This window comes from Larus michahellis, chromosome 11, assembly GCF_964199755.1.
Source record: "Larus michahellis chromosome 11, bLarMic1.1, whole genome shotgun sequence".
NCBI lineage: Eukaryota > Metazoa > Chordata > Aves > Charadriiformes > Laridae > Larus > Larus michahellis.
In genome coordinates, this window is record NC_133906.1 from 4,368,726 (window position 1) to 4,395,597 (window position 26,872).

A 26,872-nucleotide genomic window follows, 5' to 3' on the forward strand; every position below is an offset into this window, starting at 1 on the left:
GACAGTGGCACAGAAAACATTTTCTTCCATATGCTATTTTCCACCTTTTTTAATAGCGATAATTTCAGACAAAGATGAAGAGATGGTGAAAAGAGGTCTGAAATGCAGGCACCCACCTGAAGACAAAGCTGAGCTAGCAGGATTAGCAAATCTAACAAAACCAGAGGCTACCTGATTTTGTACTACTGAGGAGAGTTTACGTCCTCCATCAGAAAGAAAGGGGCTATCGAAAGATGTGTGGCATTCTTATTACGTCTTCAACATCGTGAGAGAAAGTTGCACCAGGAGCACAAGGTGCCGGTTTCATTCTCCTCAGAAGCCTAGAAGTGATGCTGCCAGCTAAATATACGTTATCCCAGTATAGGAAGCCTTTTTATCCTCAGAAACTTTGGTTTAACCCTTGTACCCTTGTGACTAGGACTAAAATTCTGTAACATCTAAACTATGCTCGAGAAGGCCACAGATATTTGCAATTTTACATTGCCACAAACACCAGAAAAAGTGCTTCAGAACAAAACAGGTTTGTCTCTGGGTTTGGCAAGAACTGAGCTGTTCCTCTGTTCATGGTGTGGCACTTAATATAGATCTGCACATTGATGAGACGTTATTTTAAAAGCCTATGTACTCCTCCATATATAAATGACTACCAAGCACTCAACTTCCACCTCAGGGAAGGGAATGTTTGGAGAACAGATGGTGAAATGGGGTTCCTATGTAAATCTTCAGTTTTTTACATAAATTACTTCACAGAAATCTCAAGACATGCTCTGTCTTTTAGACACTTCTTAGTGCCAGAATCATGTTATGGACTTCAGAAATAGGTGGGTTATCCAGACACCCTGATGATGTACCCGTTTCCATCCTCAGTACAAGCATCAGCAGTACAGAGAAACATAAAACTCAGGGAGAATTCTTATGTCAGGATGTTTTTCTGACACAAGGGAGACGTTACTATGGGAAAAGGAACAATGAGAAATAATGTAAAACAATACAAGACAAACAAATCACCTGAAAACAATAAAAAAAAAGCCAAGCCCCGTTTTTCTCTTCCACAGTCTGTTTCACAATAAATTTAAGCCATTTAACTCCAAAGCACTAAGCATCTCTACTTCAGGTGGCAAGTCATTTGGTTCCATTTTGTTTCAGGGGAGGGAAGCTTCTTTCTCAGCTACTAAATTGCAGTGGAAAACCAAGAGCAGTCTGAGGTTTCCTCCGGGTTTTTAACTGAAGTTGGTTACTTTATATTTCAACTTAAGGTTACAGGCTAAAACATTTCCACTGCTGCATTACTGCTCACGCAGTGCCCATGAGAGTCGTATCAGTATGATTTTTCACCTAGGGAGGCCTCGGGGAGTTGACTGGCGTTTCAAGGACCAGCACGGCTGAGGCTGCTTAGAGGAGATTTAAAGCACCCTGTTCTCCAGCACCTTGCATCATAGCGGTGCTTTCAAGCCCACGCCTGCCAAATATATAAATCTACAGAAGGAAATGCATGAAATTTTGACTCTGTGGCTAAAGCTGAGCAAACAGTTCTGTCAATTAAACACAGAAGTCATATTTCATTTCATTCAAAATCAGAGAAGTCTTTACACATGAACATGAGCACAATCAGTTCCCCAGCCCGCGGGTACTTGGAGAACTACAGCAAAAGAAAAAGTGCAGTAAACAGAACTACAGTTAAACTACCATGGCTGCTTTATCTAGGCTAATAAGTACCATTTGGGTTCCAGAACTGAAAGGTTTAAAAAAAAAAAAAAAGTATACTTTTAATCTTAGAACTTTACAACTTTATTTTCTTCCCCTCCCAACCACATTAGCAATTTCTTTTGCAAAAGCGCCTGGTAAGCTCAATTAATCATTAAAAATACCTTTTCGGTCACATCAAACTCACTTAAATGTCTCGCCTTGTGCTGTGCCTAATCAAGTAGGCAAGACCGAAAGTGAAGGTGCCCCCTGCACCCTGCAAGACTCCTCTACTAATCCCAGGACACCAAACAAATACATTTAAGAATATATTTTAAAATGTATTTTTAAAATGTGCTACGGTTCTGCACTCTAGTCGCTCAAGAGCAGCACAAAGACCCTGAACAAGCAGAATTCTTTTTATAAATAAACATAGCCCAGCCTTTATAAATACTGATTTGATATTAAACATAAGAAATAAACTTACTCATTTTGCATACTAAAATTGCAAATATCTCAAAAGCAGGAATCCTCTCCACCCCTTCTCTGTTGAATTTCCTTGTTGCTTTTCCACTGGTGGTATCCCAATGACCTGCCTGATCTAACCACAAGCCTCTCCTTCCTACACTCATCCAAGAGCAATAGCTTCTGACTTGTTCCCTTTCTCTACTGAAACAATGACAAGGAGGATTTCGACATCAACATAAAGGTATAAATCACAAACTCAAGGCTGTCACAATAAATTTCAGAGTGCAATACCGCAATCAATCCTCAGAGCACAGCCCACCAGGTGAGCTGGAGTAGATGCTTCCCATAACAATTCTCTTTCATATAAAGGACTTCCACATATACATATTTCCCAACGCTCCTTGTTTCACAGCCTACCACAGTCTAAATCCACAGTGCAGCTTTCTACAGACACCAGACAAACCAGTTACTGCTGAAGATAACTGCCAATCCTAGCCTTCTGGGGTTTAGGATTCATTTTGTTTTAAGGCAGAATATTTTTCTTTGTATATCATCATTAGCCTGAGGGCAACAAAGGAATACTACTCATTATGTGAGCCTTACAGAAGAGGTATATTTTTAAAAATTAAATTCCAAAGCCTGATGAAATCTACCATAGTGCCGAGTTCTGAGATACGCTAGGGTAAACGACGGCTATATACAGGCAGCCTTTTCAAAAGCACTCATTTTTGACTTACCTCCTAAAACCCTCAGCATCGTTTCTGCAGCCAATGTAAGGACCGTGTGACCCGAATATTAATTTTTACTTCAGTGTATTTGCAGGTTATTTTTTGTTTATTTCTTTAAATTGGTGCTTCTTTCCAAAATGGTACTTCTAACTTAGACTACATCAGATGTGTATTTTTAAGGGTTTATTTTTGATTTGTCAGTATTCATATTCACATCGAATAACTTTTTATCTGCTTACATCTAAAAACCCTTGAAAGAGGCATTTATACATTTCAAACAGAAATGTTGAAATACAAGCCTGCTTTTTATTGTAATGAGACACGATGGATGGTATTTCCACATCCCACCCCTCTTCCATTAATAGTTCCAGAGTTCCTTAAAATAGGAGAACTACTACACAGCCTTACACTACCGCATATTTATTCCATTGATAATGTGCAATGTGCCTGGTTCAAAGTGATGCTTATTGCTCTCGGAGGCAATGAATAAATTGTTTGAGGAGTGTGGAGACTGCTCCTTGTGCAGAACTCCCCAAGCCAAGGTTGATGAGGCCATCTAAGGAATGTGGAGGGGGACTACAGCTGGGTACCTAAGGTATGAGCTCAGGACGTCGTGTATGAAAAGGCACAGAAATATCACATGTCATGACACAGTCGATGGTACACACATACATTAGAGACTGATCAACTGCTGCAGAGGAAAAGAATCTGCTCACCCAGGCTTTGGAAACCAAACTGATTTCAAAGGCCAAAAATGTCAGGATGGAATCAAAAGGCTTGGAAAGGATCAAAGCGTAACCCTTCAGTGGTGAATTATTTGTTCTATACCAGGATAGTGCAGGATGCAAGCTACGGTATAAAACTGGTAACCAGAAGGTGCTCAAAAGTGGATGTGACTGAAAATTGAGGATGTTATGTCTAGTATGGACAAAGAGACACGTGAGCACGACCAAAACCATCGTAATCTTTCTGAAGAAAAAATTACAGCAGCTACTACAAAACTGTAGGTCATTCAGAGACAGAAATATTTCATATGTGAATCTAGTACCACATTTTGCCACCACCTCAAATCTCAGCTTCACTCCAGAAGTGAGGCACTCGCTCGCATGGGAAAATACTCCCTTGGTATTTCATCCTCAACATGTTAGTGGTGTTATAGCTGTAAAGAACATATGGCCCCTTTCCTCAGTTGATAAAAAACCATCCTAACATCAGTCAACAGAAGCAGAGAGGAAAGGAAAAAAGCCAAGCAGAAGAAGTTTCTTGGCATTCATATAAAATTTTGCTGGCTGATCTGAACAGTAATTGAAATGAGATAACCAAATGCACAAAATCTAGAGTGGCGCAGAACTAATCAATGAATGTGAGGAGAGTGAGTAGCTTTTACAGTGTCCAGCTGAAATAAGAAAAAATCTGTATTTGGAAAAGGAACAACTTTAAGCTTCACAAATGACTGCAAGAGAACATGCCTTGTGTTCCATTTTCTGTATATGGATCATCAATATCTGTCCTGAAAATAGCACTGATCTGAACAGATACCACAACATGGGCGTACAGAAATATTGCAAGATTTTTGTTACTGGTACATGAACAGGAACCAGAGATAGGACAACAGAATCCTTCATAGTATGGACTTCTAAAGAAGCCACTGTTTGATTTACGCAGACAACACTTCAAAAGAAAGCCAACACCAGAATTCAATGAGAGGTGAATTTAATTGTTCCTGGAGACAATGGGAGAAGAAAAGAGAGGAAGAAAAATTCAAAGGAAATAATGTTCAGCTCTGACACAATAAACATGACACCATCTCAATGGAGTCTGCTCATTCCAGTGCAAGGAAGCTTGCAAGGTTAAGAGGTTTCTTACTGCTAGCAGGAGTTGTCACAGAGCAAGGGTTAGGTAGGAAGCAAGCATGCCAGTCCAAGAGCAGTATCTTACTGACTTATAGCAGGATCCTATTGCCAGGTGGTTAACAAAAGCTAATCAGTTTGGAACAATCCACAAAGTAAGCTTTTCAGCGTGCGACCTGTTAACTTGGCTCTATTCAAAAGGAGGCATTGGAATTTTTATATCTGGGACTCTATCATAATTAAAGAACTCTCATTTAAATGATCGATGAAAAAACATTCAAAAGGGTAACATGGATTTTTAGAATATCAGCGCCATGCGTATTTCATATTATCTCCACCCAATCTTGGTTTAAGGCTGAACTGGAGAAACAGTATCCCACATAATAATTCTCAATAAAACCTATTTGTTTTGTGGCATTCACATCCAACATAAACAGTAAGGTTGCATTGTGTCTGCATAGCATATCGATCTGCAATTATATTATGCATTCCATTTTCATTTTAATTTAAAGTATTAGAGCTCAAAAATAAAGACAACACTCTGACCTGGTTAACAGGCTGGGACAGCTTGAAGAAGGCTTACTTTGTTCACTTACATTCCCAAACTGAACAGTTCAAACAGACCAATCCAGACTTACCTGCAAGAAAACAGAATACAAATTTTGGGTTACAGCTTCAAACTTAACAAAAATCTGTCACTGAGAAGTGAAAATAAATAATGGATCCCTGAAAAAATTTCACAGTACTTAGAGTTAAAATAACTTTTTGCAGTATAATGAATTATTTATTTAACTGTATTTTTTTTTCCTTGCCCTTAAATAATTAAGATGGCCTTTTTCATCCTGATAATTTAATTACCAAAGGTTGCATTGCCAAAGGGCAAAACATAGTATCTGTTGACTTTCTTCTTCTTACAAAGCCCTGTTTTGTCTGCTCATATAGTCTTGCCCCCCACCCCCAGCTCTCCCTTCCCCTGCTGCTTCACAACGCAACCGAGTATTTCAGCATTGCTTAAAACAACACGACTGAGTGCGAGAACTAGGAAAGATGAGGTTTGTACACTTTAAAATGAGCTTTTAAATAGAAGAAAAGTAACAAGCCACCAGCCACACGGCGAACTTCTGTGTCTGCAATGGAAGCAAGCGCTTGGACCCTAAACGAGGGAGTGAAGCCAGCTGAGCTTTTACAGCAGTGTCCTTACATCAGTCTCCCAGCTGTTTTCTTCACAGAAGGAAACTCGGGTGAAAACCGTTTGAGAAACACTTTTTCCACTTGCCAAAGCACAGTGAATTCATTAATGGCAGTTTAATAAGCATCATGAGCAGGGACTCTCCCATGATGGGTGACAGGCTGCCATGTCCACCTCAGAGTGCTCCACGCAGTATATCCCACCCCGGGTTTCATAGGTTTCTAACACCACTGGCTGCCCAATCCATCGATATGATCCAGACGCCAAACGACAGCATGCTCCTTTATAAACCCGAAGGATGATACCACCACAAACAGCTCTCCCACACGCAAGGTCTCCACTCCCCTTCACCCCACAGCCCCGGGTGCTGCGATACGCATTCCCCAGCACAAGCGACAGCAGCCGCTCCGCAGCTCCCACCCAGCAGCTCTGGGGCTGCATCCACCACTGCACACCTCTGTAGCTGTTCACAGTAAAACCTAAGGAGATCTTTTGCCATCCCCAGTGTCAGTGTATTTTGACAGCTCTGTAGGAAACATCAGCCTATTTTTCAGACGGGAGACTTTCCTACTACTTTCCTACCAGTACACAGGATCTGACTATCCAGAGTGTGTTTGTCTTCCCGTGGCAGATGGGCACGCCTGGTCTCCTTTCTCCTCCTCCTCCTGCCCAGGAGACAAGCCCTGCAGGGAGGCAGGAGGGAGTCCACAGTTTTTCAGCTCAGAATTGGTGGGGGAACACAGGTACCTGACCTGGGGGTCTGTCTCAGTGGGGGCAGTGGGATCTGCCAGGAGCCACCACACAGGGGACAGCAATCCCATCACTGAAATGAGAAGGTACAGGTAGTCCAAGAAATGCTCCTCATCTGAAAACTCAACGTTTACGTAAAAAGATCCCGCCAAAAAATGACTTCCAGGCTCGGCACGCTGCCCCTCAGATGATATTACAGCCCCAGGCACCCAGTACTCAGTATGTCAGAAAGGAAGAGTGGCGGTTCTTGCCAGGTACACGTTACGTGGTACGCTCCAAGGATATTTTCACGCCATGAGGACCAGGGCTTGTAATGTGAGGCTGCTCCTATCTATCTATAGAAGGCCTCATCTGCTCGATCTCCCTCGTCAGGTGGCCTGTAGCAGACCCCCACTGTAACGTCATCTCTCCCTGCCCTCCCTTTAATCCTGACCCATAAGCTTTTAGTCCACTCTTCATCCGTCCCCAGGCAGAGCTCGATGGACTCCAGCTGGTCATTGACATACAGGATGACACCCCCTCCTCATCTCCCCTGCCTGTGCTTCCTGAAGAGCCTGTATGCCTCCATTCCAACGCTCCGGTCACAGGAGCCATCCCACCACATCTCCATGACGCCAATAAGATCGCAGCCCTGCAGGCGCGCGCACGTCTCTAACTCCTCTTGTTCATTCCCTGTGCTACGTGTGTCTGCATAGAGGCATTTACATTGGGCCCCGATGAAGGTGACTTACCACCACCACGATGAAGACAGCACTGCCCTCTCTAACCGTCGATCGAGTTAGATTTATCTACTTTAACATTTTACCACCACACTGCTGATTCAGGCACTAGCGTCAAGGGGCTGCTGGAAAAGGCCGGTTGGAACTGCAGGGTCCGACACGGTCTCTCCGACACGTTAGAGCTGGCAGAGCCGTGCTGAGACGCGCACAGCACCACTGAACACACCAACACACCGGGGCTGTATTTAAACACTCCTGGAGGACCTAACCTGAATAAGTAACCGGGAACAAAGATCCAATATAAATCTAAAAAGAACCTTATCCCCACCTGGTGGCATTGATATAATTGTCAAGAAACAAAAGCAGCGAGCCAGCAGTCAGCCTGAGCTCGGAAATACCATTTCCTCCAAATTGCATTTCAATCCTACTATAATGGAAATACGCTATTCGGTATTTGTCAAACGCTGACAGTTAATGGCAGATGCAGTTAAAAAATGCTCAGATTCCTGGCCTCCGAACTTAATGAAAGACTTACCAATCTTTTAAACAGAAAAGCGCCGCTGCGGCTTTCCCTGTTCAATCTGCACCTTTCCCATGCTCTGTGTTACAGCCGCCTTCCTTTACCTTGGGGGCTTGATTTAATGCTGGGAGATGGTGGGATACTGCTGCCCTCTGCTGTCACTGGCTCATACAGACACAAACCCTGCGCTCTGTACCCAGGAATAAAAGTCATTAACGTTGCAGGAGGAAAGAGAAAAATGGCGATAACTAGAGAAATTTAGGTTTATCTCTACGAGGAATTTTCCTCCTTTCCTGGTGAATAAATGGCTCCAATGTGCGCTTTACTCACTTTGCACATTAACACTCAAAATTTCAAAGGGACTATTTGGGCAATTCTACGATAACCTTATGTTGCTGCACAAGTAAACTTTGATGCTTGTATGTGCAATACTTGAAGAATCTCTCTTCCCTCCTACAGGAATTTGCATTTGTGGCCCAATCCCCAATGCCCACACAACAGCAAACATGCCACAGCGGATGGTAGCAAAGGGAGGAGAACTTGCGATGGGTTTCTAGCATACGCACTGTTCTGCACCTACTGGGGCAAGAGCAGAGGCTGCCCGCTCGCCCAGCCCAGCGCAGGGTGACACTCACTGACAGCGCCGAGAGGGTGCTGTGCCCCCGCACAGGGCTCGGCGTAGCCTGACACGGGCGGCAGGCAGAGAGGAATGGGGAAGTAAGAGCCAAGGAAGCAGCAGGCAGGAGCAGCCAGGGCCTTTCTCTTTTTGTTGTTGTTTCATTTTATTTATTTTCCCAATCCCCACCCAGTGCCATGACAGGAAACAGCTAAAAGGCAGAGCTGAGCCCCAGCCTAGCTCTGGGTGCCACCAAGCCAGAGCAGCCGAGGCTGGCTAGCCTGTGGCCCAGGCAGACGCCAGCTCCAGCCAAGAGCATCCTTTAAGGCTTGTTTCATACCACAGCCTTGCCAGGCTCAAACTCAAAGCATTTAAAACCTTCATTCAAATGAAGTCGATGGATGTTAAAACACGCAAATATAGTCATAAGCATTCCATCGGATTTGCGTTATTGAATTTCTGCCCTTAAACAAAACTGCTGGCGATGGGGTGCTGAGAGGTGATAAGAACATCACAGTGCCTGTCCCAGCCACAGGACACCTCCGGGACCATGCCTGGCCCTGGCAGGAGCAGGATTTAAGTCAGAGCCTCTTCTAGTGAGTACAGAAGGGTGATGGTCACTGAGAAGAAAGGACTATGATAAAAGATGAAGGGGGTATAATAGAGGGTGCGATGAAATGTAAGAAGCATTGGTTTGATGTGGATGTGTACTAGATCAGGCTGAAAGGAGAGGAAAGGATAGCCCTGAAAATGAGGGTGTAGGAAGAAGACAAAGATATGACGTCCCGACTGAAAAAAAGGAAATGCACCAAGAGGCCATTTGTGCCAGCAGCTGGCACCATCCACAAGGTGGTGCCTTTATGGCTTTTGCTCCTTGTCCTCTTTTGTCTAGCACAGCACTGGAATGACAGCCAAGCCAGAACCATTACAAATATTCGTCAGTCCCTTCCTAAGCGACCTCTCTCCTTTTGGGAGAACAGAAGATTACGTGAGGTAAGGGCAAGACAAGGTGCTTAAACGCAACGGTTACCTGCGGACCAATTGTTGGAGAAGAAATAGACTTTTTAACCTGAAGTCAAAGGATGGCAGTGCATTGCCTTCTGGCTAAAATCAGCCGCAGCAGATGTTTTGAACTTACTGTCTTATATTAACATAAAGCATATACTTAGAGTCAACAGGGACTCCCTGATAACTGCCAAAATTATAGGCGCTGCTTTGCTAAATATTGCCGCTTTGGAAAATTACACCCTTAACACTCAAGCCTTCTTTCTGTTTTTATACCCAGTTTAGGAAAGTAACTCAAAACCGAAGCACCTACTGAGATACATATTTCTCTCCTGAGCGGTGGGGGCCTCCCTTTATGTGAGCAGCACCCAGGTGATGGGCTTATTCTGACTTGGCGATACGCTCCCTGCATTCCACAGTTTTTAGGAGGAAAGCAAGAAAACTAAAAACTCCTCGTTATTAGAAAGTCTGCTTTACAGACCACTAAGACATCTTCTCCCAGGTACAAAGAAAGCATTGGGAGAAGGGCTTAGTTTTTTTTCCCAGCATAATCCACTTTGTAGGTACTTTCTTAACAGCTTCTCCCTGTTTATCACTCAATTGACAATCCCATGAAAGAAATCATAACCCTGAAGCTAAAGCAGCTTTGCATTCTCAGGATTGTTTAATGACAAACTAGAGTGATATAGACACCTTTTGGAGTAAATTACGAAACGTTTGCCAGTGGCATAGGCAGGCACCAGGCCTCCAGACCACAGAAACAATAAATAATTAGTCTGCAGCAAACATGTTAAATACTTGGCCAGTGTTTTGTATTTACACTATCAATTTCTTTGCATTTCCCAAGAAAACTTGTCATCCTGTGACCATCTCCTTTCACTCTTACACCTCCTGAGGATATAAGACTGTTACCTTAGCTATAGATACACATGATGATGTGGTATTTTCATACCCAGTACGTGTATATGCAAACCAGTTTGGCCATCGCCAGAAGGATTCAAGGCCTTGTGCCAGCTGCTCCGGCACATGAAAAAGGAAGCAGATCCCAGCTAGACAGTCCATCTCAGGGAGCTTGTGTCACACCAGAGACACAGAGACCGACAGCTGATGTCTCGCAGGTCCCCCATCAAGTCCTCTTTGGTGGCAGTTACTGCACAGTGAAGTTAACGAACCAGGGCCCCCAGATCCGTTGTGTGGTGTAAGCTCAGAATAAGGCAGCAAGGCCCCCCACCAAGAACATCCCAGCTTTTATGCAAGCACAGCAAACCAGTTTCTTCCTTGCCTGACTCCTACAGAATTAACCACTCTCAACTTACAGGAAACGAGGGAAATGTTGTCATTTATGTCTGACCTCTAACACAGCCGATGAACTAAACATCTTGAGCTGTGAGGGCACTCTGCAGAGCAGGAATGGAGAAAAAACAGCCTGGAGCCCAGGAACTACCCAGTTAAAAGGGCACAGACAGGGTGATGGACACCCAGTTCATCTTAGCATTACTGATAGCCCACTGCACCAGTGGCAAGTTGTCATAGTGCAAATTCTGCAGGATGGGTTATATTCCACATGGTTAACCCCATTTAGAAAAGCGTTCAGGCATATGGGTATTCCCCTCTCTATTCAGAGCACTCAAGGATATACTTGGCTTTCGAGCTGATGACATCTAAGCACACGCCTAATTACTGATTTGAAAAAAGTCTGGAGATGCTGCAGTGATGGATAACACAGAAAACCCTAAGCGAAAGCAAGATCTTCTGAAAAGCGAGTGGCTAAATTGAATGAGCTACACCCCCTGTAACTGCTAGGTCAGAGCATTTTGCAGGCTACCCATCCGTAAATTAACACGTTTCCACCAAAGCCATACAGCTCCTAGCTTTATGGCATTTAAAGGCTGTCCTTAATATTGCTTTTATGCAACTAATGCAACAACAAACCAAGTCTTTTCATTATCAGCCTATAATTTACAACCAGTAGAGACATAAGTGGTTGGAGACTGCAGTCCCTGCAACCACTACCTTCACCCGTTCCTTATGCCAGGGAAACTCCTCCTCCTTAGAGAGGATGGGGCGAAAGAGGAGGGAAAGGAAATTCCTTACAAGCCCAGTGAAATCCATATAATTGAAATGTGCCTGCAACATATTTTTGCATCAACAACAAATATTACAGCATGAAACACTTCATAAAAGCATGAAAATGCGTCTGGGGAGCTCTGGAGATGGAGTCCCTCAGGTCTTTGGCTGTACCAAAGAATAGACGGGGCAAGGCCAAGGCTGTACCACCAGCTTTTCATTTACTCTAGTCATTCTCTCACAATATATATGGCAACAATTAATTGCTTTTTCAGAAGCCCCAAACAATGTGACTTTCTGTTACAGAAGAGTTAAAGGTGAGTTTTGTCTTAACCATCTCAGACATTATTTTTGCAACTGAGGAGACTCCAGTCACAGAGACAAGAAATAATAACTAGTTACCTGATGATTTTCATGTTTTGTTTTGTTTTTTAAATTGATAAGCAACGTTAAAAAAGGACAAACAACAGCGTAAACCCCCTCAGCTTTTTCCTTTACCCAGATACCAAGCGCAGTCCAATCTACAGTGATGTTTGTGCTTCTGAGAGACTGGGAAATCCTCCTTTGAGTACATTGCTCCCTTGGTTTTGTATGATGGTTAAAAAAAGCTTAATAAGCAGCCTGAGATTTCTTACTTGCCATTTTTCCATTTCCTGTGTTATCACAGGCAGTTGGCATAGCAGCTGATAATCTTAACAGAGTGAGAGAAACATTTTTATAGAGAGACTTACAGGAATTAACCTATCTCCAGTGAATTCATTTCCCCTTTGAGTTTTTCTACAATCTCAAAGGCCATCCCCATTTCACACTCTCGGGCGGCTCAGATGATGTAAAGTGTTCTGTCATAATAGCATCAAAGTGAGAAAAAGTATTACATTTCCTCTCGGGTACATGGATGTTTAAAGTTCAGGAATTTGCAGTATATGTGAAGTTTCCGGGGTTTTAATTTCCTTTTTTTTTTTTTAAATTACCGTGTAGCAGCTAAATCCTTCCTCAATTTTGCGTGGTTTGTCCAGCCTCCTGTCAGTAAGATTACTTCACAACACACTATAGATGCAACTCAAGGCACCAAAGACCGCAGCCATCCCAGTGCTCCTCACTCGCAACCGGTGTAAGGCACCCGGTGTCCCTCTTGCCTGCGAATCCTGGGGCGTCCTCATCCATGCTGCCATCCTGCCGACACATGGACATGGCCCAGCAAAACACCCGCTGTGCCTCGGGTGGAGTATAATTATGCCGGGGGTGGAAACTTAGCACAGATTTCTCCACCTAAAAGGCAACTGCAGTCCTGTGGATGGCTTGCTGCAATTAGTAAAAACAATAGGGTGACCATGAGCCAGCCATGTGCCCTCGTGGCCAAGAAGGCCGATGGCATCCTGGGGTGCATCAAGAAGAGCATGGCTAGCAGGTGGAGGGAGGTCATCCTCCCCCTCTGCTCTGCCCTGGTGAGGCCACATCTGGAGTGCTGGGTCCAGTTCTGGGCTCCCCAGTTCAAGAAGGACAGGGAACTGCTGGAGAGGGGACAGCAAAGGGCTACCAAGATGCTGAGGGGACTGGAACACCTCTCTGATGAAGAAAGGCTGAGGGATTTGGGTCTCTTCAGTCTGGGAAAAAAGGCGACTGAGGGGGGATCTTATCAACACTTATCAATACTTCAAGGGTGGGTGTCAGGAGGATGGGGCCAGGCTCTTTTCAGTGGTGCCCAGCGACAGGACAAGAGGTAACGGGCACAAACTTGACCATAGGAAGTTCCATCTCAACATGAGGAGGAACTTCTTTGCTGTGAGGGTGGCAGAGCCCTGGCACAGGCTGCCCAGAGAGGTGGGGGAGTCTCTGTCTCTGGAGACATTCCAAACCCACCTGGAGGCGTTCCTGTGCCACCTGCTCTGGGTGACCCTGCTCTGGCAGGGGGTGGGACTGGCTGATCTCCAGAGGTCCCTTCCAACCCCTGCCATCCTGTGATTCTGTGAAACGTGGAAAACAACTTTCTGCTCTGCAAAATGAAGTAATAGCTCTCAAGGACTAACCGTAGCAATTGCTGCAGGAAGGAAATGAGAAAAAAAGCTAGTGCCAGGCAGAGAGCGCGGAGGCAGCTGGCTAACTGAATTAGCAAAACAGCTGCTCCTGAGCACTTCCATTTAAACTGCTGTGTACAAATTAGAAGCCAAAAGATTCCCTTCCTCTCTGCTGTAGTGGGAAATACAGCTCACAAAAATGAAGCGTTGCTTTGAAAGTGACAAAGTCCACTACAATAAAAGGGCAGTAATTTGGAAATCCTACCAGTGTATTACAGCAGTCCACCCACAAAGCTGACTGGAGTGAAAGGACTCACTACTCCCATTAGCCTGAAAACATGACATTCGAGCTGTTCTCTGCCCTGCACAGAATTACCAACACTTCAAAAGTCATGGGTAAACAGACAAATAAGAATACACTTCTGTTTACCAGGCTGGGGTCAGTCTGATCTGTTTCTGACTGCTGCCAAATTCAATAGCTAATTCCAACCTAAAAATACAAACAAATATAAAATGTTGCAGGCTTCCATTTTGAGATGATGTTGCAGGACAAATTTGGCTGCCTTTAACTTTTTATTTTAACTGTTTTCCCCAAAGGTAGGGGCTCCCTTACCATAGCCCTTAAGTGAAATTTTGGTCAAAACAAAATCTTATTTATTGCTGGTTTGCTTTCGTTAGTTGAATTTGAATCTATCATTAGATATCTCCTGTCACAACAACAGCTCCACAAAGCTGATATTTTAACAGTGCTCGTCCAGAGATGAGTGCACACAAGCTGATAGGCCACGAACAGCATTTTGTTATGCCTTGCCATACTTTAGGAAAAAGCCACCCACCAGGTGTTTCGGAGATCGAGCTCCAATCTTACATCCTACAACCCTGATTCTTCTGGTATCTGCAGTCTATAACAGCGTGAGTCCATTCTTCGTAAGGCAGGTATTGCATCTATCACTGCTGCTTTTTGGATGTTTTTTCGATGCTCGGGACAGCTCACTGAATACACAGGTCACAAGTTACTCTCATCATGAAAGCCTGTCGATTTCACATGAAGTAGAAAATCACCCCCCAAGCCAGAGGGCGGATGTTTTCCATGATGAAACAAAACCTCAGTGTAGTGAAATGAGACCCCTTTCACTACTGCCCAACCTTCTAGAGTAATCCATGTGAACCAGAGCCCACTTTAACCACCTTTTTCTCCTGAGAGCCCCTGGGACCAGTCTAGTGTCTACAGGAATTGGACGCCCACCTTCTGCATGACCAAGGAGGACTGTCCACCCAGTGTACACAGCCCACCGACCCTCTCTTTCTCCATCTCTGAAAGACCCTCAATAAAAAGGAAAAATTGGACAAACCTACCACTAGAATACGTCTCATGGCTCCTGACAGAGCTGATGGGACACTGCCGCTCTAGTTCTTCAGGTCAGCATCACAGTGTTTTCAACTCCAACAATGCTGTCCCTGCAGACTCGGGCAACAGTCCTGTCTTATTGGAGGTGGTGAGAAGAACAGAGACTGGTTTCCCTCCTTGTCCAGGGCTAGTGTGGCAGCTGGCAGTAGATGCCCTGCTTCTCTCATTCCTTGTCCCACAGCAAGTCCCGCCATGTCACAAGGCCTTCTTACGGAGAGACAGATTCCCAGAGCCTGACTGCTGTTCTTTGGGTGCTGATTTCCATAAACTATAGCTATAAAATACCTCAGGCTCTTCTTGGATTTTACCCCCAGGTATATCCTTTTTTCTCTCCGGAGAAGGAGGCTATTAAGAGTGATCAGCAGCTTTCATGCAAAAGCCTTGCCTTTTGCAGGGGTCTCTGCAGATTTTCTCTATTTTAACGATGACATTGGGAAGTATCCCAAAGTATCCCAATGACTCCCTGCTTCCCAGCGACGTTAGAAGTGCTTGTACTCTATCAGAGACAGAAACCAGCCCATGCTGCAAGAAAGATCCCTGCATGTGATTAGGAAGAACGGATGAACCCTCTTTAGCTAAACTGAAGTCTCTGTGGCTCGTGCAAGAGCAATAAGTAAAGCTCTTTTGTCTGAGCTGCATTTGCCCCAAGGACTGCCTTGGCTCTACACAGACACCAGCATTTTCATCTCTGCAGAGCTGTTGCCTTTGCAGAAGAGGAGCACCCTGCTCAGATAATTCCTTTCCTTTCAGAGAAAAAAAGGTTAGACTAAAAGCATATTTTTTGTTACGTATAGGATGCATTATCTTAGTCTGCTGAACTGAATCATAGGCTGCTAAGTGCTCCATATCCGCGGGTACAGCTCCATGACTGAATTACAGTGTTTTGTCCTGGCAAAGATGGGCGGGGGGAACTGGAATGGGGGCATTAGTCACAGTGGAAAAATAACACTGCGAGACGTGATCATCTCGCACATTTTGAGGAACACGCATTGAACTACTGGTCCTTACTTTTCAGTTGGAGGTATTTCTACTGTTCTGCCTCCAAAGCAAGCTGTCTCATGCTATGCAGAGCCTTTCCCATAAGTTCAACCAAATTTTAAATGCAAATACCTGAAATAGGATTTATATAAAATAGAAGCATATGGATTCACAAGTTGAATATCTCTGAAACAAGAAGAGCTAAATATAGAGATCTGGATACGGCATTTAAACTTAAAATCCTACTTCATGTGCTAAGCATAGAGTGATACCCCTCCACAGGGAGGTCTATGCAAAACCGGTGAGCTCTTCTCATTAAGAACTGTCACTTCATATTATGGATGAGGTAGTCGAAACAACCGTTATTTTAAGTGCAGCCCTTCTAAATTATTCTGCAAGGCCTGTGGAGTAGAGCTCGGCCTATGCTGATTCCAGATCAATATTTGCATGGCAAGAAAAGAATCTGTGAGAACAGGTAAAAACAAAGATGACCCATTTTTGTAGGGTTATAGATATGCTTGGCTAAAGCAAATAAAGGAGAATCATTCCCAACAGCAGTCTAAGGTGAAGCTAAATGCTGCTGATCCCCACTTTGGGCAGACTAGCGCACAGAAGCACATGTAGAAATCCCCTCAAATCCAAGGCTGCCAGTGCACATTTCTGCCACAGACCACCCTGACTGCAGAAGTGTCCCCTGCCTTTCCAAAGGCCAGGGACCGTCCCTGCCCCAGCCCCTGAAGGTGTCTCTTCCTCTCAGACTCTCACACAATGTGCTCCTGAAGCAGCCCGTGTAGTCAAGTGGGCGCCCATCCTGCTGCCTTCTGGATATTTGGCAGCAATGTGCCACTGCTCCGGCTCTGCGTGAGCAGTCAGACGTGCTGGTTTCAAACATCGCTGCAGCCGTTACAACAGAGCTCTCCTGCTGCTTCAACATCACCTTTCACTCAAGTCAGTTATCTTAAAAATGTAAAATATGTATTCAGACCACACACAATAGGCACAGTTAGAAAAAAGTGGCAAAGACACAGGTGGTAAAAAAGGAAAGAAAAATAACACTTGAGCGACTTCACACAGCCTCACGCTCAGAACCCTGCCTTTCTTTCCCACCCCTCAGCCCCAGAACTGTAGGCACTTACCTCACCCCTGGGGCCGGGGCTTCTCCTGGCCAGCAGCCTGCACGCCGTCCCCAGCAGGCTGCTTTCCATACTCTGTCCCTTTTCAGGGTTTGCCTGGGTTGTCACCCAAAAGTCCCATGGATTCCTGAGCCTCCACTACATCAGGAAGCGGTTTCAATGCTCCTCCTTCCACAGGGACTGTCCTCCCTTCTTCAGAAATAAGAATATCCCCTGGGCAGTCGGTCACCAAGCACAGGGGTCCCCACCTGCTCGTACGTTGCTACTACAGCAAGGGGCAGAATTTCTTTCTTATTCCACGAGGCAATGGGGAAGGCTCTGCAGAAAACCTTTTCAAACACTGAATTTATACTTTGCATCAACATGTAAATTGAAACCATAGCTGGCATTTAATATACGCAGCTCATCGTTAGCTCTTGATTGAGATCAGACAATGGCAATCAACAGCTCTGGGAGGGAATGGATTTGAGATGACCCCAGTCAGATCCTTCATTACCATTTACATGTGAATGCAAAACACACAGCCTAATCAGCAAACATTTTCCCAGTTAAGGGTATTCTGATGGTCTGTTTTTGGAGATATTCTCTGACCTGCTTTAATCAGGCTGAGGTGATGCTCATTTGTAACTCTATTTCAAGCAGGCAGGGATCTGCTGGGATGGATGAAACCCTCCTGTTAGAGTTGCTGCAGAAGGGAAACACCTATCCAGCCACACGGGGTGAATTCTACGGGGTGTTTTCCAAAGTGTTCCATGTAGTTACGGATGAGCCTGATCCCTCCTTGTGAGCTGCCTTGTGGAGAGCCAGGCTCGAAGGGGAACTCCTGCCAAATTAATTCTGCAATGCTGTGGATGGTACTACAAGCTACACACATTATTGAGCTAAATTAATTTCTGCTGTACCTGACCTGCAGCTGAGAAATGTTGCTTACTGGGCTGGGAATAGCTTGTTTGTTGGATCTATAAAATATTGTTACTTAAACAGTCTGGAGAGCTTCTCTGACACAAGCTCTCTTTCCCCTGAAGGGTTTTCTTTCTAACTGGAGTTATTGATCCCTTTGGCTTTAGACAGGAAATAATCACTGCATTAGCAACCACCAAAATGGTCTTCAGTCCCCAAAGACTGTTCCCTGGCATGTCATTGATTTGAATTTTTTGAGCTGGGAATGTTGTTAAACTCTTTTCTGATAAAAAGCACAGCAATGTGCAATGCAGTTTACATTTGACTTTGTGATCTGGAGTTACAAAATGTGTGTGTGTGTATTACTTTTCAAGTACATCTCAAACAATTGCTGCTAAATTTTGCTACAAAGCAGCGCTACTTTATTTATTATGGAGGAAAACTCAATCGGTGCAAAATAGACATCTCCAGCTCCAACGTGCTGGGCCCACTTTCTTAAACCTGCTGCAACAGAGAGGATCACACCAGTTCATGGGCTTATATTAGAGTCCCATTCGTGTCCGCTCCTTAATGGAGACGTCTGACCTCAAGCCGGCAGCTCTACCAGAAGATCGTGCGATCTCAAGCTGAGAGCTTCCCAGCAGAGTCCCCTGCCTGTTTTTAAGACTGCATGTATTTTCACCGATGTCACTGAAGTGTTTTGCTCTAACTTACGAATACAGAACTCTGTGAATCCACGACATTTGCATTGAAAACATCCCACTTGAAAACTGTGTGATTGGGGCGCTGATGAAGTGCTCTCTTGAGCTGCAACCTCATTTATGGAGAACGCTAATCCATTAAAAAGGGCTTAGCTTTCAGAAGAACCTGCATGACCTCCATAGTAATTTCAAATTTATAGAGCAATTTAAGAAAATGTTATTTGCAGGACATGACTGCCTTGGCAAGAAACGGCAGCATCAATACTAACCTCCAGTAAGGGCTCAGAAGGTTTGTAATCAACTCAGGTTCAGCGTATCTGGCTGAAGAGATCTCTTCTAGTATTGGTGACCAGTATTGGCTGAGTCAGTGTAGTTCAAAGAAAGCAGTGACTATGATTTTTAAAGATCTGTCCTAGCAAGATTATTTACCAATTTACTGACATTCGCAGAATCAACACATTGACTGTAATTTTCCAATCTCCGTATTGTATGCGGAAAGTAATGTGAACTTTTTGAGTATAGGCTGGTCTAACTGAATTCCTGGCAAAAGACCACTGAGCTGGTTACCGTACAATCCTCCAGGTCTTCCAATGTTGATATGTGAATATTCTTCATGATTTATTTTAAAACAGAAGCTTCTTCTATGTGTGGTGTAATGAAACAACTTCAGTGGTAGCAGCAGTGGCCCTGTGTTCAAAATACCACTGTGATGCCTCCACTGTGATGCTGCACACGTCTTGAAGCGACATAAAACCAAAAGGGAAATACCCGTAAAAGCGATTTCACTTTCTTTTACAAAAGTAAAGAATTTTTATGGGATACTCGGTAGCAATAATTTCATGAAAAGAAGAAAAATTCTGGTTTAATCTAGATTTCACAAAACCTGCTTCCACTAGCCAGCTGCTTTGACTAAATCTGCTATAGTCTTTTTTTTATTGCTACCGTCGGTTTATTTTTTCATCTCAGTAAACAAATGTAAATTCAAGTCAGCAATTAAAAAAATTAACTGTGTTCATAATATGCCACCTCCATTAATAGACAGCAACGTGCTGTAAAACTCCAGGCTAAACTTTAGCTTTCCTGCAAGATCAAAAAATGTCCAGTGTAGCTTCAGACATGCATAACGCTAGATAGCCCTTTTCATACCTATCTTTTTCAATACATACGTTATTCTAAATCTACTTATTAGTGAATAGTTAATTTCCATAAGCGCTTAATTTACAACCCTCATCAGCAGGCTTAACAAGCCAAAGTCAAGACCCCATTAAACCTGCATTTCATGTTCCTCGGGTTTACACAGTAAACCCCATCAGCCACAATTTGTTTTCATCTCTTAATCAGCTAATAAAAATTCAAGAGTAATTTCTATTTGTGCTGCACTATGGAGTTGTAAACATTTATGGAGACATTAAGAACAGGCCATCAAAAATATTAACATGCAGATTTTTACCTCTCACACCATTTCCTCACTGTTGAGGTGTCTCTGACACTTCCCCAGCAGAGCAGAGGCAGGAGGAGCAGAGATGGTGAGTGGTTTGTTCAGAGCAGAATGAAAAACAAGTTCAAAACCAAACCACATTTTTGGCAAAGTAGCAAATTTGCTTTCTTTCACTGAAAAGGGCATGAGGCTCCTGGGGAGGGAGGAACCTGATTGTCCTGACCAGAGCAGCCCCATCCCAGCCGTTGCCTCCTGCTGCAGGCAGGGATGGTGGGAAGGAGGGATGGCTGGAAGGATGGATGGTGACGGTCCTGCCCCTGGGCCGCCCCACTCCCTCCATGGCACTGTAGGGTCCCTGAGTTCCTGAGGTCCCTGCCAGCCCCCATTCTCCAGCCGCATGACCAGCAGTGCTGCAGCTCAGGGAAGAAGCCATTAAAAGCTGTTTTGGAGGGAAATGCTCTGCAGTGGCCATAGTGGTCACAAGGGAGAGCAGCAAGGCCCTGCATCATCCATCCTACTGCCAAACCACTGCACCTGGCCCCAACAGCAGCCCTCGGGGGGGCAATTATCCTCTACATTCACGTATTTCACTGGGTGTGAAGTGTAAATGATGTGCCATGGGGGGGCCTTGCTGCACAGTGGTGCCAGGGGAGGGACGAAGGATGCACTCCCCCGAGGTGGCCACCCCCGACCCTTGGGGCCACTGGTGCCCCCGAGCTCCTGGACACACACGGCCAAAGCAGCCCAGGCTGGGGGAGCCTGGCAGGACCCACCTCACACTAATGTCCAAAGAACAAAGTTAAAAGTTTATCAAGAAGTTTTGGATGGGACACGGTTGAGACATCACTGAAGGTACCTAACCTTGAATAGGATGTGAAACAAAACTGTCTGCTGTGGTCGTCTGCTGTTGCTGACTTAGACATCAGATAGCAAAATATATAACTTCTAGACCAAAGTGAAGCCAAGAGTATATCCCAAACAAACCGTGGGTAATTAGAATGCTAAGATACTCACCACTTTGTGAATAATGAGCATGCTAACCAGGTAACCTCCCTAAATGTTTTAAACATGAGCTTAGACGCATATGTATAGTTAGGAGTGGTAAATGAATCCTTATTAACAAAACAGCTGTATTTTATCCTTATAAATATCGGGCAGTTAGGAACATGTGATGTGCTGTCTGTTGTTAAATGCCCGGCACCCGATTCTGCAGAAGTGAAATAAAACCAAATATCTGGACTCAGTGTGTGGATTGGCTCTCGCACACTGGGTGAAGAGCGCTCGGGGAACACCACCACCACTACCAGCTTCAGTGAGAAGCTTAACAACTACTTCGCCCTCCCATGCAGCAGCCTATCATGGGGGGGGACGGCACAGACACTCAAGTCTACAAACAGGAAGCCTCAGTGGCCGACTCTGCTGCAGTGGTTTTGGGCCTAGGCAACAAAATGAGGATTTGCCTGTCCATCCCGCATCATGTCACTTGCTACAGCTCGCCACAACCATCTGGCTTTTCTCTGGTTCTCTGCTAACAGGAAGGAGAAACTCTGCCACAGCCTGAGAGCTTCAAGCAACCTGCTTTGGGAGAAGCTGCTTAGAACAGCTACCAGGGATTTGGGGCTATATTTTAGTGGTTCTCGGGTTTCAGCTAGTCTGAGAGATCGAGGATTCCCCCACAAGACGTGTGTAAAACTAACCTTCTGACCTGACCAGATGTACCTGCCTTACCCAGCTATGGCAGTGGTCCATTCTCACCAAGACAGACAGCGTGTTTCTAGCCAAAACGTGCTCCTCCCTGTGGGATGTTTCAGAGCAGAGGAGGGCAGCTCACGGAGGGGTTTCAGTTCTGAAGAATTTTTAAACTGTTTGTCTGAATCCAGTGAGGATAGAGGGAAGGATATCAATTTTGCTTCAGCTCTTTTTTTCTGCCCAACTCAAAGTGATCAAAGATGAAGATCTCTGCAACTAACGAAGGAAGAACAGCAAAATTAAGCCAGCTGTCCTATATTAGTGCTGTTGGCCTCAGGTTTCTTGGGCTCAGTCATCTCTTTCTGAGACGAAATAATGTTGTGTTCCTCAGAAACGTTCCAAAGATTCCCTTTTTGCTTCCTATAGGGTGCAAAGCATTGAAACTTTGACAACTGCTATGCAAGAGAGATGGTTTTTGTCTTCAGCTAGTTTAATACTCTCTTATTCTAAGCCCTTATTAGACAGAATATAACATATAAAGGACTTTTAAAGCTTTGGGTAACTCTTCAAAATTACTTCATCAGTTTAACTTCTGGAAAGTCTGTGCAATACATCAGCCGGCACTGGGAGCTGGAAGATATCTGGTGATCCCCGTGGATAAAAGGCACCCAGAAACATTAGGGTTTAAAACTTAGTTTTAAACAAGTTTTTTTTAAAATCTTGCTATTTGGTTAAACGCTGCACAACTTGCAGAGAGGGCCTTTGTGGAGATTTAGCAGGATACAGATGTTTATTCCAAGCATAGAGGAACGGTCACTATCAAAAATATTGCCTTTACACACAATTAAATGACTTTTCTCCTCTTGCACTACCTGACAAATTGCATAGCAACCACAAGGATGACTCAAGGGTTTTAATATACATAGAACATTCATAAGAGCATTCTCTACATTATTTAAACGTCAAAATGAATCTGCCCTGAGCATTCTTAGCAGTACCCTCAGCCAAGTGGTTCTTAGACGCAGTAGCTCGATGAGGAGATCGTACGGCTAGAAAGCAACCCCATCACCCAACAGATGTGTTCTCAAACTGTGATTTTAAAAATTAAAGAACCTGACAGTAAATTGCTTCCTCTCTGCAGGCTCTTTAGATCTTCCTATGCAATTAAACACATAGTTATATCGTGCAAAAAAAAATAGAGATTGGTATAAAAAATCCTGTTTAAAGGCCACTGCCCCTGATTAAATTCTACAGGGCTTTTAAAGGTTAAGACTTAACCTCAGCTGCTCTCGGCTCACCAGCTTCAACGAGAGGTTTGCAGCAACGTTAATCAGCATGAAATAATGAGGCTGTGAGAGGCAGCGTGTGATTTCTTTATTTCACCTTAATTATAATTTAAAATTTTAATGTCAGGAATTTGACAAGTGTTCGAGCACGAGGGATTATTGCCTCAACAGCGGTTAAGGTCAGGCAGAGAAATGTGCTCAATCCCAAAGAAAAGCAATGAATTTGTCCTGTAACAGCAACGCAATTCAAATTGTTCTGCCGGCTGCTGCTGACAGCAAATGGGCTGGTTCAGAAGCCCAACGCTCCTTCCAAAACGTGTGTGTCTCATCTCCAGCCAGAAGTTGACCGTACCACAGGGCCAATTTTAGCAAATACCAGGCTTTTGGGAAAGGAGCATTTGACCCCACCAGAAGAGAATCTGTTCTATAACAACGAGCAGCTATAATAAAGTTGTATTGCATGGCCACGTTCCTGCAACAGGTCACGACGTTGGTCTTGCTGGTAAGGAAGAGGCAGGGGAGGCACTCCCAGACCTGGCCCTGGGATTTTCCTTCTAATTCCTGGTCTCCCTCAGCTGCAGAGCAAGGCCAGAGGTCTTACCCCTAAAGACTGGAGATATCTCAGCCCAGGTAGGACATCACACCAGTGTGTGGCCCAGCACGGGCAGTGAGGACAGCACAGGCTCATGGTTTGGATGGTTGCCAGGACTTGGGCTGTAGTCCCTGTGCCTGCATGAGACCATTACATGTGTGTGAAGCTGTGTTCCCTCAAACGTGGAATACTCGGACAGCATGGCCTAAGGCCAGCACTGCTCCTTGGACACTTGGCTGGACTCAGAGCCAGTATCACACTGTCTCCTTTTCTCACTTGCAGCACATCACACTCCCTAAGCAATGTATAATGCCTTACAAAACCTCTTATTTTCACGATAAAGATTCCAGCCCAGAGTTACAAAAATACAATTCCTAAAATACAGGTTTCAGATTATACAGGACATCTTAGGCTGCTGGGAGAAAGGACCATGCCGTACTGATCCAAGAGATTTAAAAGAATTAGTAGAAATTAAAATGAAAGCTAGAATGAGTTGCTACCTAGGTAAATGGTTTACTTGAGAAGATCATCACAGCTTTACAGTGGGGAAATCATGCCTTACAAGTGGACATTGTGAGAGACACGACAGCAGCTATGAATAGAGGAGAAGCACCCCAGACCCAATCTTTAAAGTACTAAAAGAAAGAAAACAGTCATATGATGGCAAGTCTCTTTGCACAGCAGAAAAGATTTCAGTTCCTTTGGCAGCGGATCTGTTTTCCATATAATAGCACCTTTTGAAAGGAATTTTTACAGGCAGGGTAATTAATAATATAAGCCGGAATAGAGCAGCATTATTCACTGGTAGCGCTAAAGGAGCAGCTGCCACAGTAGATAGGCATTACTGCGTGTACTTAACCAGGGCTAATAAATAGGATTTTTAAGAACAAACCTTCTCATAGTGAGTTCTTTCAAGAATGAATATGAGCAGGAAAACAGTCCGTTAACTCAATTAGTTGTAACTGTGTATAGAATTACAGCGCATTTATACCTCTAACACCAGAAGAGCCTTTACTTTGATGGAAACAGGGTTTATATCACAACAGCTGGTATGATGCTGGGCAGGGAGAACTGAAGCTAGTGGATGCAGCAGGATGCCTGTCTGGCAGAAACTAGGAGCAGAACTTCAAACTGTTTCCGTAAGACCAGCAGAACCACAAATAAGCTCATTCTCAGTCTCAGCAATAACTTAAAACGTGGTTTTGGCAGTGCTACCGACACTGCCCTGAGGCTGCATCAGTAAGGTTTCAAAGCACCTGATATATATCATATACTTCCGTAATTCTTGCTTATACTTATGTTAAGAAGCTAATCTGTGCAATTTGCTTTGAACTCTATTACAAAATGGCAGATCCATAGTGAAAATGACTATCCCTCTTTTAAAACTGCCACAACACAGGCTGTCCTTTCATAAGGCAAATTGAAGCCCAGGGCTGCAAAGATGTGGCACTGAAGGGAGAGGACAAGCCCGGATTATTCTAACACAGCCGATTCTCCCCAAACTGGTGTCAGTTCTGCCTTCAGCATCACCACCTGATGAGCATCAGTGGGATGCGGGCCTCTCCTTCAGGTTAGACTTTCAGCGCAAGGGATGTGCGCCCGCTTCGGGTTATGGGGTGGGTATGTGAATTGTGGACATGCAGTTGAAAAGATGGAATTAGGCTGGAGTGAAACTTATAATGAGTAATCCAAGTGTCTCATTGAATCAACAAATAGTTGAGGTTGGAAGGGACCTCTGGAGACAAAGTACATAATGAAGGACATTTTCCATGCAGTACAATCCTCCCTAACAGTTTCACTTCAATGACTAGTGAACCGACGGGTTTGCTTTCCAAAACCAAATATTTCTCCTGTGCATTTCACACTCAAAGTCATAACCGAAACTCAGCCCAGACTACAAAAGCCTGTGTGCTCACACTCCGCTTCAGCCAGCCCAAACGGGGCTGCAGCCCCCCTGCCCGTGTCCGGCAGCACATCCTGAGCACAGGGTCACCGAGAGCCCGGTTACAGCCCTCACCCTGCACTGCCCCCACGGTGCTGGTCGGCAGGACCCTGCCGCGCGTACAGCCCTAGGGAACAGCCCCGGACCTGCTCCGGATCAACCACACAGAAACACCTGTGAAAAGTTTATAAAGGAACAGATCACATCTGTAAATGCGACCGCACAGTTCTGGGCCTACGAAGATCAATTTTTTAAGGCTTTTCTCAATACCTTGCTTCTGAAAAAACATTATCTTGTCCACAAAAGATCTTGTCGTTCTGATCCTTTGTACTTTAAATAAATACTCTTCCAGGTGAGAGTCTTCCACTACCCCTTAATTGAGACGCTTCAGACATAAATAACCAGCTTTGCACAGCTGGATAAAGAAATTTGACTAACAACAAAAGTGATGGTGCACAGGGTCTGGTCTTTAAAACCACAGCAGAGAAAACATCGTGCATTGGTACAACAGCAGGTCCAACACTAGATTAAGGAGCTCAACACATTATACTGAGCCCTCACCTCAGTGCTTTGACAATGCCTTTTGGAATAGGGTAGCACAACAGAACAACCGTCTGCTGGTTTGCACTTTCTTCTCGTTGTTTTCTGTTCAATGAGTAAACGCAGCCTCCTCCTGTACAACATGGGGGCAATTCCAAAAAGTTTAGCAAGTTGTCCTGAAGATGTGATTGCACTGACACAGAAAATAGTTCAGACGTTCTGCCGAGGCCACTGGAAAACATTTCTTAAGCATAAAGCACTTAAACTGTTCTACTTTCTATGCAATCCTGGTTGACATTACTGTTTTGGCAGAACCAAACTGGCTTGCTTTGCCCACTTCCCCAGGCAAGTGCGAATTACTTCTTATTCACCTAGGATCTCAATCTAGTGTAAAACAACTGTCATTTTGCAACAGGAGTGAGTTAAACGAACGATCAGCATTAATTCCAGCAGGCTAAACTCATACACTAACACTCTTACTTCTCCAGGTATCCACTGAATCTATTAGATATCCCATTTACTTGCTCTTGGCCCTCCAGATTTCAACCTCGCCCACCCTGAATTGTACCAAACACCACTCTAGCTCCGTAATAGCTCTAAACATAAGGCAGCAATAAAAAGAAAATCTCAAATACATAAGACTGAGATAAAGGTG

The 26,872-nt window shown here is 44.4% G+C and overlaps 1 protein-coding gene across 6 annotated transcripts in view; it reads right to left on the minus strand.

The window, feature by feature from the left end:
- The window catches only part of KCNIP1 (potassium voltage-gated channel interacting protein 1), a 508,397-nt gene that overhangs the window by 140,661 nt on the left and 340,864 nt on the right, over nucleotides 1-26,872 (minus strand). Inside the window, exon 1 of one of the 6 annotated variants that reach the window (XM_074603593.1) lies at nucleotides 17,133-17,449. The exons of 4 other annotated variants lie outside the window; for them this stretch is intronic. The gene's annotated coding sequence lies outside the window, so the exon portion shown is untranslated. Of the gene's footprint in view, nucleotides 1-5,275; nucleotides 5,368-17,132; nucleotides 17,450-26,872 lie in introns of those variants that run through there. One more of the 6 variants, XM_074603594.1, reaches the window with a different exon arrangement.